The 19359-nt window shown below is 46.8% G+C and overlaps 1 long non-coding RNA gene across 1 annotated transcript in view; it reads right to left on the reverse strand.

Annotated features, from left to right (window-relative positions):
• Positions 1 to 9803: 9803 nt before the first annotated feature.
• Positions 9804 to 19359, reverse strand: part of LOC146870087 (uncharacterized) — a 40760-nt gene continuing 31204 nt past the window's right edge. Inside the window, exon 3 of the long non-coding RNA XR_014969087.1 lies at positions 9804 to 11594. This is a non-coding gene — a long non-coding RNA (uncharacterized LOC146870087). The remainder of the gene's footprint in view (positions 11595 to 19359) is intronic.

The raw sequence follows: 19359 nt of genomic DNA on the forward strand, positions 1-19359 counted from the left end.
GCCATCCTGTTACAGAAAGCCTGTAGATGTCCTGGCTGTCGAAGGAACAAGAACAGTACTTCTTTGGCCTCTTGCAGGCAAAAAAGAAAAGAGATTTGTCTCCATTGATCTGAACAAACCACACTATGTGGCTGATACTGAATAGTAGGCCTTGTGGGCTCCTGGGTAACCGACGCACTCCTCTCGCTACCATACTGGAAGTTCAGACAGAAAGAACTGAACATTCAAAGAGGCACCAATACCAAGTAATAGAATTTCCAACAATGAAACGGAACTCGTTCCTCTGGAAACAGAACTTCAAACTGCAAATGAAAGAAAAATATCAATTCGGCCTAACACCGATGTCTACATTAACATGCCTCACCAAGAGACACCTGCCAGTTCAACACAACCTGCTAAGCTACCAAAAATAGATCGAACTGCATCTGGCTACTTCATCGATTTTGATACCTTCTCTCTTGATCCCAGCGAACCTGAGACAACGCTACCTCCAGTTCCTCCAGCAATAAATGTGTGATTTCTACATTTTTCTGAAAAAAGACTTCCTTAGTATTACCTTGGCTCCAGCTCTGGATCATAACTGGAATATTGTTTTTTTGTTCTGGATTGTCCAAGTGACTGTCTTTTGCTTACCTGTGAATGGAAGATATCTCACAGAATGCTCTGCAGGATCCAATGTGAACTTGGTCTTGAAACCTCATACATCATCTCATCATGAACAAAGACTTGTTTTCCGTGAACATTACAGCTGTTCCAATTCCTAATGGTATAGTTTGGGACAAGGTTGATCATGATGTATTTGCCCCACTGAACGTTTGAAAATAACACATTTGTTTAAAATTTCTCTAAATTATCTCATTACCTCCAGTACATTCTCTTTTGATTGGGATTTTGAAACTGTAAATAATATGTTATCTGATTTAGAAAAATCCGCCTCATTTTCAAACAATGAAATGTTAGAGGACACATTTGACTTTTATAGCATGTACTGTTACCATCATTATAGTCATCACTTTTTACACAAATCGAGTATCCCTCGTAATGTTTTCACATACCATCAATGGGACATTGCCTAACACTACCGAAAGTTAGTTTGAAAAAGTTTGCACAGAAATGTTCATATTTTTCAGGGTTTAACACTTCTGACCCGGCCTCATATCACTATAAGGTTGCACCTACACCTGCCCAGAAAAATATGCTGACTAATACCAAACAGATTTCTTCTGCATCCTTTATTGCCCAACTGTCTGAACAAAGTTTCGTCTTATGGAAGGACACAGTAGACACAAAATCAGTATGTGGTTCTAAGGAATGGCAAGTTCAGGCAATAGAAGCACTATTTAAGGTGTGCCTCATTCCGCAACAAATAATTGAATGAAACTGTGCAACATACTTCCTGTCTTGGACTAGCCAAGAACAAGGAGTTGAACACACCACGGTTTCCCACACCTTCACACATCAATTTTACTTCACTTGGAAGGGATACAATACATGACATTATGCAGTACAATACTTCTGACCCCAATTGGAAGGGTGGTTTGTTTGGCTCACAGACACAAACAGATGTCAATCAAGATTCAGGGGTACAACCGAAGGTTTTAGTATCCATAAGCTAGACCCATGATATGTACAGAGAGAACATTCAGGGGTAGTGACATCCTACAGTGTTGGGAAGTTATGCCTCGATTGGCTAAAAACCATGACACTGTCCAGGTGAAACAGCACTTATCCTTACTCTCAGATGAGGTGGATTCAAGGGATTTTTTATTAGGTCCAGAAAACCATGTCAGAAACGTTTTTATTATGCTGTCTATAATGAACTCTGGAAAATCTCTTAACACGAAGCTGCAGAGAGACTCCGTGAAATAGATAGAATTAACCTAGAAAAGGAGTTAGCTGTTGTTGACAATGGTATGACTACATCCAGGATTTATTCACTGGGTAACATTGTATCTTCTGCTATTGATATACTAGAACAGGACTTGTCCATACTACAACACGGGCAACCTCAACTACGTTGTATTATGTTATTGAGCTGGAAGCTGCAATTATTGCACGCTGGTTATGTGCCTTGGCGATTTATCAACAGTACGTCTCTATTTTAGGCATACAATCTAACTGAAAAACATATTACAATGGCACAAAGGGGAGCAAAATTTACAATGCTGTGTATTGAAAATATTGACCACTTACCTTTGCTGTGGCAGAGTCACCATCCACAGAATGGTTAATTCATGGCCATATAACACTACCGGTCACAACTTTCCAGTTTCAATATTGCGTAGAACAGGCAGGCAGATATGAAGCGATGGGTAGAGAATTCATCAAGGAATCTTGGGAATTGCCATACAGATTTAAATGTAGGAATGGGGACATGGAAGTGTTCCTTAGCAGCACCAACTGCGAGAATTCCTTAAGTGGATCTCTCATATGCTAGGATATCATGCTTCATGGGGTCTATAATGGTTCAGTTGCTAACTTATCCTGCCACTTGAAAGGTTCCCCAGGTGCCGTGATTATTCCGGTATTCGAGTTACTTTCAAATGGGAGTTACTTGTTGCTGAATGATCATGGTTGTTGTGGGATGCTACCGGGCATCGCATATATTGTCACTGTAAGCAACATGGTTACCTGCTGTATGAAAGTATTGTTTCCACCGACCCTGACAATCAGGGAGGCGCCGTTATGGCCTTTGTTGAATGTTTCCTTTAAACGGTTTGATACTCTGAGCCGAATGAAAGAGATGCTTTTACAGCAAACTGTGCCCTTAACCTCCGCCCGAGAAACTAATGATCGCCAGGTTACAAGGTCCTCAGCTGAGATACAGGCATTGATACGAACAAACTGCCCTTTCCATTTTACAGAAATGGTACAAAGTATCTTTAACATGTCTGATACAACGGGTATTGTCCACCTATTTAAGACCATAGGTTCTGGATTGTTAAGCACCTTTCAGACAATCCTCAGAGTTGTTCCCAACTTTATACACTCAGTATTCGGAAGCATTTTTGGAGGGTTTCCGCTGATCCTGTTTCTAGTAGCAGGTATCCTGATTGTCCTTTTTCTGCTACGCAATGGACGTCCCAGTCACCAAGGAGATGGAACGCACGCACTTGGAGTGCCAATACCGTGATCGTATGGTTATCCATCTGGACACACCTCGTCTTCGAGAACTGAGCGAGTCTTGGTTTTTGTCATTTAGGCCAGTCTGGATCAACTGTATTCTACCTGTCCTCAGATTCCTGTTCTGCAGACAAGAATGCATGTTGGACCTCTGTCTAACACTTCCAACAATTGCGCCACCGGACATTGATGCTTTACTGGACCCGATAATGGGCCATGTTCTGCAGTGTCCTCAGTGTATTCCAAAGTTGATGTCATCATTCTTAGAGCCACCACGGTATGCTTCAGCTTCTGTCAGGAAGGATACCGGCTCCTCAACAAATATTCAGGCCTTGGATGACACTACTACCTCCCCAGCGAAGGCTGTGGTGAATAAGGAGGAACAACTGTACTTGAGTGACCGGATCTGTGAGGTGATGCAGGGACTGTCGTCTGTGATTGCAGACAATGGTGATGTTGGGTCTCCCAGCTAGGACACAATCATTTGGCTCATAGTGTAGTGGAGACGGAGTTCCATGTACACACATTGCTATGTTAGCATAAGCACATTAGATGTAAAACGCCATCTTGCCACTTTGCTGCTTTTGCACACGACACTGCAGGTAGCTGTTATTACAAGAAAAACTGCTAGCTTGCTTTTTCTTCACATGAGAACGGTCTGTTGTTCACATCCCTAGACGACACCGCGACCTTAGTCTGAACACTGTGTGCAGAAGCCGTCAAGGTCAAATACCAATGTATGCTTTTGAATTCAGGTTGATTGGCCCACGCTCTAGCCATAACACGCACACAGCTGCAAATATCTGAAACTCGGGTACCTTTAATATTGCATTTGCATGCATGATTTAGACACTTGGAGAAAACCTTTTCCAGACACAGAGCAGAGCTGATCCTGTGATGTGATTCACCTAAGCTGATATTTACAGTATGGGGTTCCCCATTCAAGCCTAGAGACCTTCTATTAGTTTCATAAAACTAATTTACTATTGAAGGGAGGGTGGTTGTTTTCCACAATCATTTGTAATATGATTTCTCCTTCATTTTCTATGGTATTGTAACAATGCTGATGGTTTTGTTTTTAATCATTTGTCTGCTTATGTTAGCCAAAGTACTGCACCTTAGGGCACGTAGTTAAAAATAAACATTTTAAACTTTACCGTGTCTCTGATTACTCTTGTTGTGGACTGATATGAGAATAATAACCAAAAGGTGTTTCTGATTCCCACCATTCCTGAGAGTACTCTAAGTCGCTTGTTCTGGGTTGTCTAATTATTGGTAGCTTCAAGATGATACGGAGAACGAATGAGACACTGATGCTAGTCGGATAGGGGTTCTGGGTACTGAGGTGAGTTTTTGGTACACCGCAATTCACTGAGGTCCTGGTTTCCTGTGCATAGTTCTGTGCTTGAGCAGAATCCCTGCAACATGGCGCACCTAACGTTTTGGTCTTATGATTGAGACACCTTAATAATGCTTCTATCAGTCCACAATACCCTCACTCTTGTTTCCGGTTGACGGGAGTGACGGTTTAGACCTACCTAAATATTTAATATATTGGTTCTCTAAAGCTTGACAATTAAAAAGGTTTCATTTTATCTTATACCCTTTTTGTGCTACTGTTCATATAGATTTTCTTCTGTGTCTTTATGGCTGAAGTCGCTATTGCAGCGCATAGTCGCGCACCTCTCCGGCGTCATTTGACGCAGTTCGGGGTGCCTGACGATGGGATGTCTATTATCTTTGTAGTGAGTGCCGATGCATCACATCCCTATGAGCTGTTTTACTCTTGGGTTACTTTGCCGGCGGTGAATGCGGATGATAATACGTTTCACTTATACACTCCTACGGCAGTCCCGGCTAATTACACGCCATATAGGACGCAGGAAATTCCAATTTCTGCTTGGCTGCATTGTATTTGGTTCAATGGCACCCTTCCCCACACGGTTACACCGGTTCGTTTGGGCCGCTTGTCCAGTCCAGGGGCAACTTGGCCAGTCTTGGACGGGTTTACACCACATCTATGTTATTTGCAAGCACCGGTGGATGAGTTACGTCAACTCCATACCGCCCTAATTACAGTGCATAGGGCTTTAGTGCAATACGTTTCACTCAATGTGCAGGTGGGGGCACCTGGGGTTGCTTCGTAACCAGCTGGACCGGCCGGGATTACTATTATTCTCATCATGGTTAATTCGGTAATGGGCAAGCGCCCCCGAGAAAAGGACGTTATGCCTTATTGTCTTGCTGAGAAATGTGACCAGCTGGAAGCAGCTTTTCCGAATTCTACTCCTGTGGGAAAACATACGATTCTTACCATTAGTTTGCAGAAAGACTTGGTCCCAGAGGTAGCCGATTGTGATAACTGGGGTAAAGTGTTTGCAGCAGTCTACTCAAAGTGCTTCGGCACCCCGTCTATGGCTGTACTGCCTTCCGTGATCAAACGTGTTCAGTATCAACACGGTCCAGAGGCGGCGGTCGAGTTAGGAATGAGGCTTATCGGCGTGTTCGACGTAGTTGACACGCTCATCCTTGCTAACGTCAAGGGAGATGCGGTTAACTTTCAAGTGGCGAATGAGCTGCGCCTCGTCGCCGACGTCGATAAACCCCGGCAGTTACCAAAGATCAATGGGGAGGCTTATAAGACCATTGGCCGCAATAGTTTAGGGGTTAAGCCTTTTGTTGAGACAACAACTACGCAACCGCAAACTAAGACAGGGATGTCTTCTAAAGACGACCGTCCAGCTTTTCCTAAACAAAATTGGAAAGCTAAAAAACAGGGGAAGCAGCAACAGAAACAGGGGTCTTGTCCCGTGTCGCTGATCCAAGCGACTACTGAACGCACATATGATTTGCACCATCGTACTAGGATTAGGTCTCCTGATAGATTTCAGGTTCCTGAACAACGTTCTCCTCGTTCTTCACAGGAAACATCAGTCTCACAGTCCGGTGGAGGAGAACGTGGCAAGGGTCGGGGTGCCCAACAAGGACGTGAGCAGCCCCGCTCCGACTTCCTCCCGTGAAACATTAGTCCTTCATGTGGCAAACACCCGCACCGAGGTGCTTGCGCTTTTCAATACTGATCTCCCCCCTTCATTTCGGTGCTCTGATTCATTCTATATTCAATGCATCGTCAACAACTGGCTTAGTGCATTTTTTCAAAGTTGTGGGCTCCGACCTCGTGACCTCCTTCCAAACAATATTTGTTGTGATACTGGCATTTTTTCATTCTATTTTTTCCAGCGTCTTCGGCGGGCTACCATTGATTGTCGCCTTCACTGCTGGTGTGCTCCTGTTGGTCTGCTTGCTGTGCAATGGCTGCACGATATGTATCACACGACAGCCTGCCCCGGCTGCTTCGACTACGTAACCGGATGCTTGAATACTATGGAACATTACCACTGGCCACTTTAAGCGTAGCCTATGGTTTATCCTTCCGGTTCTCTTACTTTACTTGCAACCTGTTTTCCATTGCCTAGATTGTCCATTCGAATGGGCTCTGGATTTGTGCCTGTCGAACACGGTGTCTCCTGCCCCGGATTAAGATAGACTAATGAGTCCCTTAGAGGCTCATGAATTGGACTGTTCTGGCATCGGAATTGTGGCCTGTGGAGTTGCACATGGAGTCCTAGGGAATTGGAATATATATGCGGCAGCATATGACTTCTTGGCGAGAAGTTATCTTAAAGAACACGCAAGTTGTCCTCTGATTGTGCTAGAGGCTCCAGTTATCGAAGAACATGTATGTTCATTTACTTTACTTGACTGGATGGCGGAATCTTTAACAGAACATTATAATGACTTCCTCTTGGAGGCAGTTGCTACTTATTGTGCCAACACGTTGATGGTTTAACTTGGAAGTTGTCCTTCTTCCGCAGGTCCAAAGCCAGATTTTTAAATTTTTTCTTTTTACTCCACATTAGGCTCTGTCACGCCTCTGCGAGATGTTTTAATTTTTTGCTTTTTCAAACAAGTTTTCGAACTGTCACTACCAATTATATGGATTGGCAATACATGAACTTGGTTCTGTCTCAATCGAACTTGAACTCTGCGTTCCTACTTTGCTTCCCTATTTTTGTTTGTGGTCCGATCAAGAGAGGGTGGAGACGGAGTTCCATGTACACACATTGCTATGTTTGCATAAGCGCCTTAGATGTAAAACGCCATCTTGCCACTTTGCTGCTTTTGCACACAACACTGCAGGTAGCTGTTATTACAAGAAAAACTGCTTGCTTGCTTTTTCTTCACATGAGAACGGTCTGTTGGTCACATCCCTAGACGTACACCACGACCTTAGTCTGAACACTGTGTGCAGAAGCCGTCTAGGTCAAATAACAATGTATGCTTTTGAATTCAGGTTGATCGGCCCACGCTCTAGCCATAACACGCACACAGCTGCAAATATCTGAAACTCGGGTGCCTTTAATATTGCATTTGCATGCATGATTCAGACACTTGGAGAAAACCTTTTCCAGACACAGAGCAGAGCTGATCCTGTGATGTGATTCACCTAAGCTGATATTTACGGTATGGGGTTCCCCATTCAAGCCTAGAGACCTTCTATTAGTTTCATAAAACTAGTTTACTATTGAAGGGAGGGTGGTTGTTTTCCACAATCATTTGTAATATGATTTCTCCCTTCATATTCTATGGTATTGTAACAATGCTGATGGTTGTGTTTTTAATCATTTGTCTGCTTATGTTAGCCAAAGTACTGCACCTTCGGGCACGTAGTTAAAAATAAACATTTTAAACTTTACCGTGTCTCTAATTACTCTTGTTGTGGACTGATATGAGAATAATAACGAAAAGGTGTTTCCGATTCCCACCATTCCTGAGAGTACTCTAAGTCGCATGTTCTGGGTTGTCTAATCATTGGTAGCTTCGAGATGATACGGAGAACGAATGAGACACTGATGCTAGTCGGACAGGGGTTCTGGGTACTGAGGTGAGTTTTTGGTACACTGCAATTCACTGAGGTCCTGGTTTCCTGCGCATAGTTCTGTACAGGAGTAGAATCCCTGCAACAATAGTGCTTTGAAAATTCAGCCTTTCAGAAATAACTATATTTGGAATTTTAAGCATGACACTTTCTAAATTGCATGGCTTTCAGTCTTATTGTTCAGACTATATATACGAACTTATTTAGTACAGACTTCTATTGATTGCAATTCCTGTTTAACATTTTAGATTTATTCATTCTTTAAGTACTATTTTTATGGACTTATTTGCGTACAACATTTAGCAGTACGTTAGAATTTAGTATGTTGTCCAATCGGATGAGGAGTGGGTGTTCGGTTCCATATAGGTACCCCTATATAGGCTCAGGTAGTCACCAAACCTTTCACCTATATTCTCTGTACCAGTACACTGCATAATGGTTCTTAGTACTGACCTTTTACCTAGTTACGGTAATGTCCATAGATGACATGGGGTTTTCTCCGAAAAGTTTAAGCCTCATTCATAATGCATGAGGATTCTTGGACTCACAGCAGGACAGCAGGCCTACCATCTCCTGCATAATAGCTATGCATAAGGGTCATTCCTTCCGCCATCCCAATCCGACATGACACAGCAAGGTATATCCCCAGGGGGTACCCCTTTGGGTATATATACATCATCTCTTGCTGAGATAGTCAGAGGAGAAAAGGAGTTTGTTGTAATCATATAAGTGTTCTGGTGAGCTTGACCATTCTGTCTCCATGGTAGCGTCTCGTGTGAGACAGTTACTGTTTGGAGAACGGAGTGGCCAGCTGCTGGAGTTGGTGGCTGAACCAAAGAAGAAATAAAAGTCTTGAAACTTACCAGTGTTCGTCTTCTTAACACTAGCGACGAGTTACGCTTGCCAGGGGACAAGTTGCCACCAACTCCTCCCCTTTTTTGTCTACCCACGGATTTGCCTGCTGTTCTGAGAACGATTGATGTGGATAGACTAGTGCTATGCACCTTTCCCATGCTCCTGAGGATCTGCTGAGCCTGTTGCTGCTCCTCCCATCTCTATGTGCTTGGAGCCGTAATTTATAATTTTTTCTTAGTTTTTGCCCCATTTCAACAGCTCTGGACGCTCGCGATGCTGCTCGTGACGCTACTCTGCACACGTTGACGTCACCGCCTCCATAGCGTCACGAGCCGCATCATCACGCACGTTACGCTACTGCATTGCATGCCACCATTTTGATTTCTGACATTGTATCAAATCCCCATGGCAACCACTGCACGGAGCACACGCTTCACAGAACAGCGTGAAGACGGCTTTGTGTAATATCCGATTATTAAGGCCCTGCATTTCATAACAACATACAGGTACTGTGTTTCATGAGACTCTTTCCTCTTATTTTTTTTATGCCATTTACGATCTGAATACAAACGCTTTGCATTTCCAAGGATTTTATAAGCATTTACAGGTCTTTACACTCCAAGTGACTCTTTCTTCTGCACTATTTTTGCCTTTTGGAAAGATACTTATTTTGTTTTTTTCCTGTATCAACCTTGTTGTTATCCATATTGACTTAAACACTATCATTATGCTTCCACTACTATGAACCAGCCTCCTCCATTTCTCTGTGAAAAGGGTGAACCATTGTGGAAAATAGGCCTCAGCTAGGCCTACCAGTGCAAGGGGTTCGCCCTTCTCTGCACAGAGTCCTCAGACTATTAGAAAGAAGTTGGCACAGAAACTGAAATAGAAAATACAGAGTTTAATAAACCTCATGAGGTGGAACCACATTCACCCAGCACCCTGTGGTGCTGAACGAAGGTAGCACACAGAGTAGAAGAACCATGGGTCTTTTATACCCACACAGGGGCTCAGAAAAAGCGCGGTACAAGCATACATGAGAAGAGTTACATACATAGATGGTCATACAGAAATGCACAGTCGACAGAAAAGGAGGAGCTAGCAGTTGCTGACTCTGGTAGAAACAACCTGATAGTTACAGACTAAAAACAGATGCATGGACAGTTAGATATTCCTGCGCATGTGCAGGGTAGCAGAGTCCAAGTATAACCAGTCCTTTAAACAGAGCACAAGGGTAAACAAAATGGCTGCCAGAAATACAAAATGGATTCCACAAAATGTACAAGATAGCAGAATCCATCTGGTATTTAGAGGCTAACGCTAATTTAGTCACAGCCAATTTACGACAGATGACCCTTTTAGCGTTAGCTGAAGACATCTCCCATAATCCAGTAGGAAAATGAAAAATATGCACATTAATTTTTAATTAAAAAATTTTTTTTTTCATAAATATCCTAGTTCATTGCTAGGTGGGCATTTCTCATTCTAAATATTGTTAAGCGGGTATGTATGAGGTATAAACAGAAGTACAAAGGGAACAGAGAATTGGGTCATACAGATAGCAGGAGAGAGTAATTACTATTATCAGAAACAGAATTATTAGCTTTCTAGTCCTAAGGAAATCCTAGAACCATCCAGTAAAAACATTTTCAAGGCTCCTATGCATTTCAGTTACGATCAATTTTAACTTCAAAAACTTTCGCTAGACTTTTCCAGTGTTTCCTTTATGAGGGCTAGAGTATCTATCATTATACCCAATACAAACATTAAAGCAGTCAGACATATTATTTACAAAAATGATCCTGGATCCAGAGGACCAAAAGAACTACACAGGACCATGAGAATTAGGACGAAGAACTGCAAAGGGTTGCTCCTCCTCAAAAATGGGACGATCAATGGGGTACATTCCCAACAAAAAAAAAAAAGAAAAAGAAGTCCTTGGGAAATTAAAGCCGCTGTACAACCAAACAGAGGGGAGTCTTCTCCCTGTGTCCGTTTGAGCCTCACAGGCAGGCTCTTGTTGTTCCCACGGTGGAGCTGCACAACTCGCAACTCAGGAATCATGGCCTAGTTTCAAGGGAAAAGTTTCTTCTTTCAGAATAGGGCAATCACCCACCAGGCCAAATGTGCTCAGCGATCCTGTCCAGTGTCTCAGGCAGTGCACCAGTTTTCTTCATTTCAATCTAACAGGCACCAGAGACACAGCACCTGTACCCTGAACTCAAGTCCTTCCCTAACTCCTGTATTGCTCTGCTGGCACACTGCTCTTTCGTTGGGGCCACATCTCTTGGCCAACAAAGGTGAAAACTTTACAGCCACTTTAGGACCAGGATTCAGAGGACTGATGCTAGGATCTCTGAAGCAACCCTTGTTTCAAAGGGGGTTACCTCAAGCAAAAACTCTCGCCTTCCTTGTCGGTCTGTGACTCTCGGCTGGGCATCAAAAGCTTGATCCATGATTTCTCCTTTCTGATTTGTGACCCCGTCTTTCGCCCAAGATAGTAGCAGGGGTACACTCATCTCAATGCTTCCGGCCTTCTACCTTCACTGAGGTCCTGGTTGCCAGCAATGCCTGTGCTGGTTACCTTCACTTTGACTTCAAGCTGGACTGGTGTTGACTCCTCAAGCTGGATCTGATGACCGCGCCCCTCTGGCAATGGTTGTAAAGCAGCAAATATCTATTGGTGGACAGAACAAAAGGTCTTTAGACAAGGCACAGAAATAATCTAACAGAGAGGATAGTCTCAGAATACTTCCTAGTGTAGGGACGCCCCATATATTAACAAGGCACCCTAGAACCACTTTCATATATGTGAAAGTAAATAAAACAACAGCCTGAACCTATTGGCAAGTATAAAAGGAACTCTTTAGTGAACTGACAAGAGTAATACGTCACCCAATCCCAAGCAGTCAAGGAAGTCTGTGTTCATTTCTAAAGACCCTCAAGAAAAAGGAAATGTTATACTCATAAACTTAGCATTACTTGTACAGGACTGCAGACACTTCTAAAATGATTTTTCTTAATAAAAGCACCTACATTGTATACTCAGGACCATGCTCTCATGTTATAGGAGCAACAGGAAAATCTAACACTGCTAATTTAACAAGGATTCCTATTACATAAAGAACTAAAAACTTCAACATATTGGGTACACGTTCGCCTGCATTCTACTTTTCACAATCCAAACTATGCAACATCAGTTCTAGTAAGGACTATCAGTTTATTTACACAGACTAGCTAATAAAAACTAGCAATGCCCTTGCAAAACTGTATATAGCATGAGAATAACAAACAATAGTGGTGTTATCACCTGAGAATGTTCAAACAAAAACTACCCACAGCTAGTTCCCCTTAAAGATCAAATAAGGAAGCAGCAATCTAGACTACTCATCCTCTCATAATTCCATCAGAGAGGATGGGTAGTAACATAGCAACATATATTTATTCATTTTATTAATGCCAATAATGTTTAAAACAGTATTACTGAATAGCCAATTAAATGTCTCATGAGAAATTAAGAAAAAGAGAGAGAACACATAAATTTGCCTACCCTTAATTTGTAGAGGAGCTAGCCTCCTCTCCCCAGTTTTGACAGTAAGAAACCTGTACCAGGTTTCATTCTGTCAACACTATCAACCCCAATTTGTAGCAACTGGGTGTTAGACCTGTCAGCCCTTTGGGTGGTCCCTCCTCGTCATTATTTATTTTGTCCCACTTTTGCCTCAAACCCTGTTAGTATTTTTCCTTTTTGGGAACCACCAGACTTTTTAGTGTTGATGCAGGGTCAGGGAGCCATTTTCCCTACCCCTGGAACTTCTGTCTGAGGGCCTGAAACACAAAATGGTGGCCACCCATTGTCACCTGAGACATAGCTGGAACCTACTAGTACCTTCCAGAACATTCTAGAACCCTGTGACAGTGTGAGGCAGGTTTAGAATGTTGGGAAGCCAGCTCAGAGTTGGCAGTTGGAGTAGGCAGTTGGCACCTGACTGGAGAGGAGAGAGGACAGAGAAACAGAAGGAGGAAGGAGTAAGGCAGCAGGGGTGGAAACTTGTGCCTGGAGTGGGGTCCAGAAACCCACCCTTGATACTAGTCCCTACTGACCAAGCCCAGCCTAAAGCCCTGTGTGGGATAAAGACCAGAAAATCATCTTAAGGACCTGAACAGCCGGAACAGGCCTTAAAGGAGAAGAACAGCAAGTTCCTGACCTGTTTGGTGGAATCCTCCTGGAGACCCGACGTCGAGTAGCCTGGAGACCTGGAGCCCGAGGTGGAGAAGCGGCGCTGACAGAAGGCAGACGTCGTACCCGGAGCCGCTAGAGGTCGAGTGAGGGCGCCGACGGAGGTCGTGGAGAGACACCGGAGGTCGAGTAGAAGTCACCTGAGGTCGAGGTGAGGCGTCGACGGGGGAGTGAAGTCCGCCCTCCGGAGTTGCCGGAAGCTGAAGTAAAGCGCGCAGGAGGTCGGGAGTGGAGGTCGCACTCCGGAGTCGCCGGAGGTCGAGGCGAAGCGCGCAGGAGGTCGGGAGTGGAGATCGCACTCCGGAGTCGCCGGAACCCGACCGAAGTGGAGCCGACGGAGGTCGGGAGTGGAGGTCGCACTCCGGAGTCGCCCGGAAGCGGGGGAACCGTGACCCTGTGACGCTGGAACACGACATCGAGCCGAGGCCGCCCAGCGACATCAATCCGGAGCCGCCTCACGGCATCGACCCGGCGTCAGGTAAAGCAGATCGGCGCAACATCGAACCGAGGCCGGCCAGCGACATCAATCCGGAGCCGCCTCACGGCATCGACACGGCGTCAAGTGGAACAGATCGACGCGACATCGAACCGGAGCCGCCCAGCGACGTCGACACGGCGCCGAGCGGAGCCGATCTTCGTGAAAAGGGCAGTAAGTGGTAGAAAGGGCATCTGAGGCCCTGTGGAGCCCCAAAAGACCATTCTTGGGGCTAGAGGGGTGTTAGGAGCAACCTGAGAGTGCTAGGGGGTGAACTGAGACTGGTGCAGGGACCTGTGTGAGGGACTGTGTAGTTGGAAGAGTCAGAACCTTAGGTTTCCCTCATTCTACCTCAGCTTAGGCCCCAGCCTTGACCACTCTAGGTGGGACATCCCCAGGCCATCCCAGTGACCATAAGCTGTACTTGGGCATGGTAAAATCAATCTACCTCATAAATGTGATCTGATTTGCAATTGTTTGATTGCTTATATTATTTATTGAAGGTGTTTTATTTATTGTCTGACCGTATTTATTACTGCCTTGTATTTATTGTCTGACAGTAATTATTTGCCCTATGTATTTATCGCACCTCTATTTATTCCTTGTGTATTTATGACCTAATCCTATTTATTGCACCTGCAAAGTGTTATTGTTTAACTGACCTGCTATTTCTGAAGAAAATCCTTTTGTATTGTATTTGTGTCATAACCCTGCAACTAAGAGAAAAATTAAGATAAACACAAAGAGATTCTTTCATAAATTTTTACGGTGTAGAGTCGTTTTTGGAACGGATGAACGCATGGTTATTGTGAGGGTGTGACGTACGCTTAACACGGTGCCTGACCCCCGACCGCTCGAGCCAAGCTACCCCTTGTGTTGGGAAAAACCGGGTGACTGCTAACCCGGTTGCCCGGGGTTTTCTAACATAATTGGTGTTCAGCGGTGGGATTGAGCTGTGCTTGCGTCCACTCGACAATAACTGTGGGTAGTCCATAGACCTACACCGGGAGTTTTCTCAAAACGGACTTCCTAATTCTGAGTTTTGTTTTTTCCAAATTTACTCTGGTGGTGGGAGGAGGTATTACAAAATGTACCCCCCTGCATAGCTTCTGTAAACACCTGTCTTCTATTCTGAGTGGGCAAAATGGAGTTTGTGTTGGAAGATTTGGAAACTTACACTGTGGCCCAACTCAGAGAGTTTTGTCAGTGAGAGGGGGTGTATTGTCCCCCAGGTGCCAAGAAGGCTGAACTCCAGACCAGCTTGAGGGCTTGGGGGGAGGCACGACGGGAGAGTAAGGCTGAGCAGGAGGACAGGGATGGAGAGCCTGATAGCGAGGGGGCTGGGTTGTACCAACCTGAGGTGGGGAACCTGTTAGCGGGGCCCAGAACACTTTCCAGGAAGGGCAGCACTGTCTCTAGCGGTGGCTTATCAGAAGTAGAATTAACTGACCGGAGGGAGAAAAGACAGCTCACATGGAAGTTGGCGGAGCTGGAGAAAGAGAAGGAGGGACAGAGGATGGCTCACGAGTTGAGGCTGAGGGAAATAGATCTCCAGATCCTACAAGTCGGGGCACACACTGTTCCTAATGGTGGCAGCAAAGACAAAGAAATCACCAGGGAACCCAAACCCTATCTGCCAAAAGACATAGTAGCTAGCTATAGTGCAGGGGATGATATTGCCAAGTGGCTAGCGGCCTATGAGGTCTCTTTAAGGGCCCATGGGGTGCCAGAGAAGTACTGGGGAGGGGGATTGTACAAATACATGCCTCCAGCTGGTAGGGATGCATTATTGGCCCTAGAGCAGGATGAGCAGACCCACTACCCCACCATGAAAGTGGCGCTCATAAGAAAGTTTGGACTAACACCCGAGAAGTACAGACAGAAGTTCCGGGGTAGCCACAAACTGGGCACACAGAATTGGGTGGATTTCCTGGACTATGCAAAGAAGGCATTAGAGGGTTGGATTCAGGGCAGTGAGGTGAGGGACTACGAAGGGTTGTTTGATTTAATGTTGAAGGAACACCTGCTCGAAAAATGTTTCCCTGAACTGCGTCAACACCTGGTGGATAGCAAGCTGACCAATCCCCGGAAGCTTGCTGAGGAGGCGGACATTTGGGCTAGTACCCGGGTGTCCACAAGGGGGACTGGAGGGGATACTCAAAAGGCCGGACAGGGCGCCCCCCAGAAGAAAGAGGGAGGGGAAAAGAAAAAGGAGTTCTCTAAAGGCCCCCAAAATAACTTCCAAGGAAAGGGAACAGGATTCACCCCTAGGGCTAACCCACCCAGAAACCCTAATCCTGGCCAGAGTCAGCAGCCAAGGGTTGTCCATTGCTTCGAGTGCGGTGGCGTCGGACACTATAAGGGAGATGCGAAGTGCCCGAAAAGACCACCCCCTCCCATTGGAGGAAAGGCCCCCGGAGTAGCTAGTGTAGTGCTCGGGGAGGAGATGCCCTTAACTAAGGGAAGGGAGTGGGCGGGTGTCACTTTAGTGTCCCTGGGAGAACGGGAGATGGTTCCTAAGATCCAGGTGCCCGCAAATACCATAAAGTATGGGCAGTGGGTCACCATCAACGGCCAAAGAGGGGAGGCTCTGAGAGACACAGGAGCCAGTATGACTATGGTACGTAGCCAACTGGTGTCTCCAGAGCAGGTAATTCCCGATGTACTCCACCCAGCCGCGATGGCTGACGGCAGAACCGGCCACTATCCGGTGGCCGAGGTTCCCTTTGAATGGGAGAGGGTTGCAGGTTCACTTCGAGTTGCCGTAAGCCCTGCCGTGCCGGTCGATTGTCTACTGGGGAATGACATGGAGCACAATGCTTGGAAGGAGGTGGAATACCGGACTCATGCTGAGATGCTGGGTACACCTGACTGGGCCTGTGTTAGCACAGGGTCCGCGACTACCCGGAGAGGGAGTTTGTTTCGACTGGAGCCTGGAACAAAGGCACAGCCGGCTGCCGACCAAGGGAAGAACCGAGGACAGGAGGAGCCTGCCTCGGCATCCGCGCCCCGTGTGACGGATAGGCCACCGGAGGTGGTGGACCAGGAGTCCGCGGTGGGGGATGTTACCAAACTGGAGGACCTACCCATCCCGGCCGAATGGCACGTGGAGGGAGGACCGACCAGGGAGGAATTCTGCAAGGGCCAGAGGGAGTGCCCTACCCTTGAGGGACTGAGGCGACAGGACGAAGCCCAGGCAGCAGGGAACGTTGAGGGGAACTACAACCTTTACTGGGAGGATGGCCTCCTCTACAGTGAACCCAAGGCACCCCTACATGGATCGTCACGAGCCTTAGTAGTCCCTCAACGTTACCGAGCCTTCCTACTGGAATTGGCTCACGAGATCCCCTTAGCAGGACACCTGGGGCAAGACAAGACCTTCGCCCGTCTTGTCCCACACTTTTATTGGCCTCAAATGAAAGTGTCGTCCGACACCTACTGCCGGACATGTGTGTCTTGCCAAGCCAGTGGGAAAACAGGGGTGAAGCTGAAAGCTCCCCTGGAACCACTTCCTGTCGTTAGCACCCCTTTTGAAAGGGTGGGCATCGACATTGTGGGTCCATTAGATCCGCCTACTACAGCTGGTCACAGGTTTATCCTGGTTCTGGTGGATCATGCCACACGGTACCCAGAGGCTATACCTCTAAGGACCATTACAGCACCTGTTGTGGCTAGGGCCCTGATGGGAATCTTTACCCGAGTGGGTTTTCCCAAGGAAGTTGTGTCCAACAGGGGGACCAACTTCATGTCAGCATACATGCGGGTCATGTGGAAGGAGTGTGGAGTGACCTACCGGTTCACAACTCCTTACCACCCCCAGACCAATGGTCTGGTGGAGAGGTTTAACAAAACCTTGAAAGGCATGATTAGAAGTCTGCCTGAAAGCCTGCGGAGGAAATGGGACGTCCTCCTACCCTGTCTATTGTTTTCCTACAGGGAAGTGCCACAGAAGGGAGTGGGCTTCAGCCCCTTCGAGCTTTTGTATGGGCACCCTGTGCGTGGACCTCTCAGCCTGGTGAGAGACGGATGGGAAAGAACTCCCAGAAAGCTTCCCCAGGACGTGGTGAGCTACATGCTGGCCTTCCGAAGCCAAATGGCTAAGTTGTGGAAGCAAGCTTCTGACAACTTGGAGGCCAGCCAAGCAGTAATGAAGGCGTGGTATGACCACAACGCTCACCCGGTGGAATTGGAGCCTGGCCAGAAGGTGTGGGTGATCGAACCAGGAGAGCTTAGCGCCCTCCAGGATCGCTGGTCAGGACCCTTTGAGGTATTGGAGAAGAAGGGTAAGGCTACCTACTTGGTGGATCTTAAGACCCCTCGTCAGCCCCTACGGGTGCTGCATGCCAACCGCCTCAAACCCCACCACGAGAGGCCCAAAGTCATTTTGATGATGGTGACTGACGGAGCAGAGGACGTGGAAAGCGAGCCTCTCCCCGATTTGTTTGCGTCTCAAGAGAAGGATGGGTCGGTGGAGGGAGTGATTCTCTCCCCATCTCTAACTCCTGAACAGCAGGAGGACTGCCGCCAGGTCCTGGGACAGTACTCTTCGTTGTTCTCCCTTGTTCCGGGTAGGACTCACCTGTGCGTCCATGATGTGGACACAGGAGACAGCCCACCTGTGAAGTCCAAGATCTACCGGATGTCAGACAAGGTGAAGGCCAGCATTCACAGTGAAGTCACTAAGATGCTGGAGCTAGGAGTGATCGAACCTTCCAGCAGCCCCTGGTCCAGTCCGGTGGTGCTAGTACCAAAAGCCGCACCACCGGGTGCCCAACCGGAACTGAGGTTCTGTGTGGACTACCGGGGACTGAACTCAGTAACCAAGACTGATGCTCATCCGATCCCAAGGGCGGATGAATTGATTGACCGGCTGGGAGCTGCCCAATATCTAAGTACCTTTGACCTTACTTCTGGGTACTGGCAGATCTCTCTGACTGACGGAGCTAGGGAAAGGTCAGCCTTCTCCACGCCCAAAGGCCACTACCAGTTCTGTGTGATGCCCTTTGGGCTCAAGAACGCACCTGCCACGTTTCAGCGTCTGGTGAACCAGATCCTCACTGGAATGGAGAGTTTCTCTGCTGCTTATCTGGATGACATAGCCGTCTTCAGTAACAGCTGGGAGGATCACTTGCGTCACCTGCAAGCTGTTCTCCAGGCCCTGAGACAAGCTGGTTTAACGATCAAGGCCAGCAAGGGCCAGATCGGGCAGGGGTCGGTAGTGTACCTTGGACACTTGGTGGGTAGGGGAGCGGTGCAACCCCTCCAGGCGAAGATCGAGGCCATCATGGCCTGGGAACCCCCCAAGACTCAGACTGAGGTCCGAGCTTTTCTGGGCCTCACCGGATATTACCGCCGCTTCGTGAAGGGATACGGTACCATTGTGGCCCCCCTCACGGAGCTTACGTCCAAGAAACAACCTCGACGGGTAGTCTGGATGGAGGCTTGTCAGCAGGCCTTTGTAAAACTGAAGCAAGCCATGTGCGAGGCCCCGGTCCTACGGGCCCCAGACTTTTCCAAGGAGTTCATTGTCCAGACGGATGCATCGGAACATGGCATTGGGGCAGTGTTATCGCAACTCAATGAAGAGGGTCTGGATCAACCCGTGGTCTTCCTATCCCGGAGACTACTTCCCAGGGAACAGAAGTGGAGTGCAATAGAGCGTGAAGCCTTTGCAGTGGTATGGGCTCTGAAGAAGCTGCGGCCATACCTGTTTGGCACGCACTTCCT

Source organism: Triturus cristatus, chromosome 1_1, assembly GCF_964204655.1.
Source record: "Triturus cristatus chromosome 1_1, aTriCri1.1, whole genome shotgun sequence".
Taxonomy (NCBI): domain Eukaryota; kingdom Metazoa; phylum Chordata; class Amphibia; order Caudata; family Salamandridae; genus Triturus; species Triturus cristatus.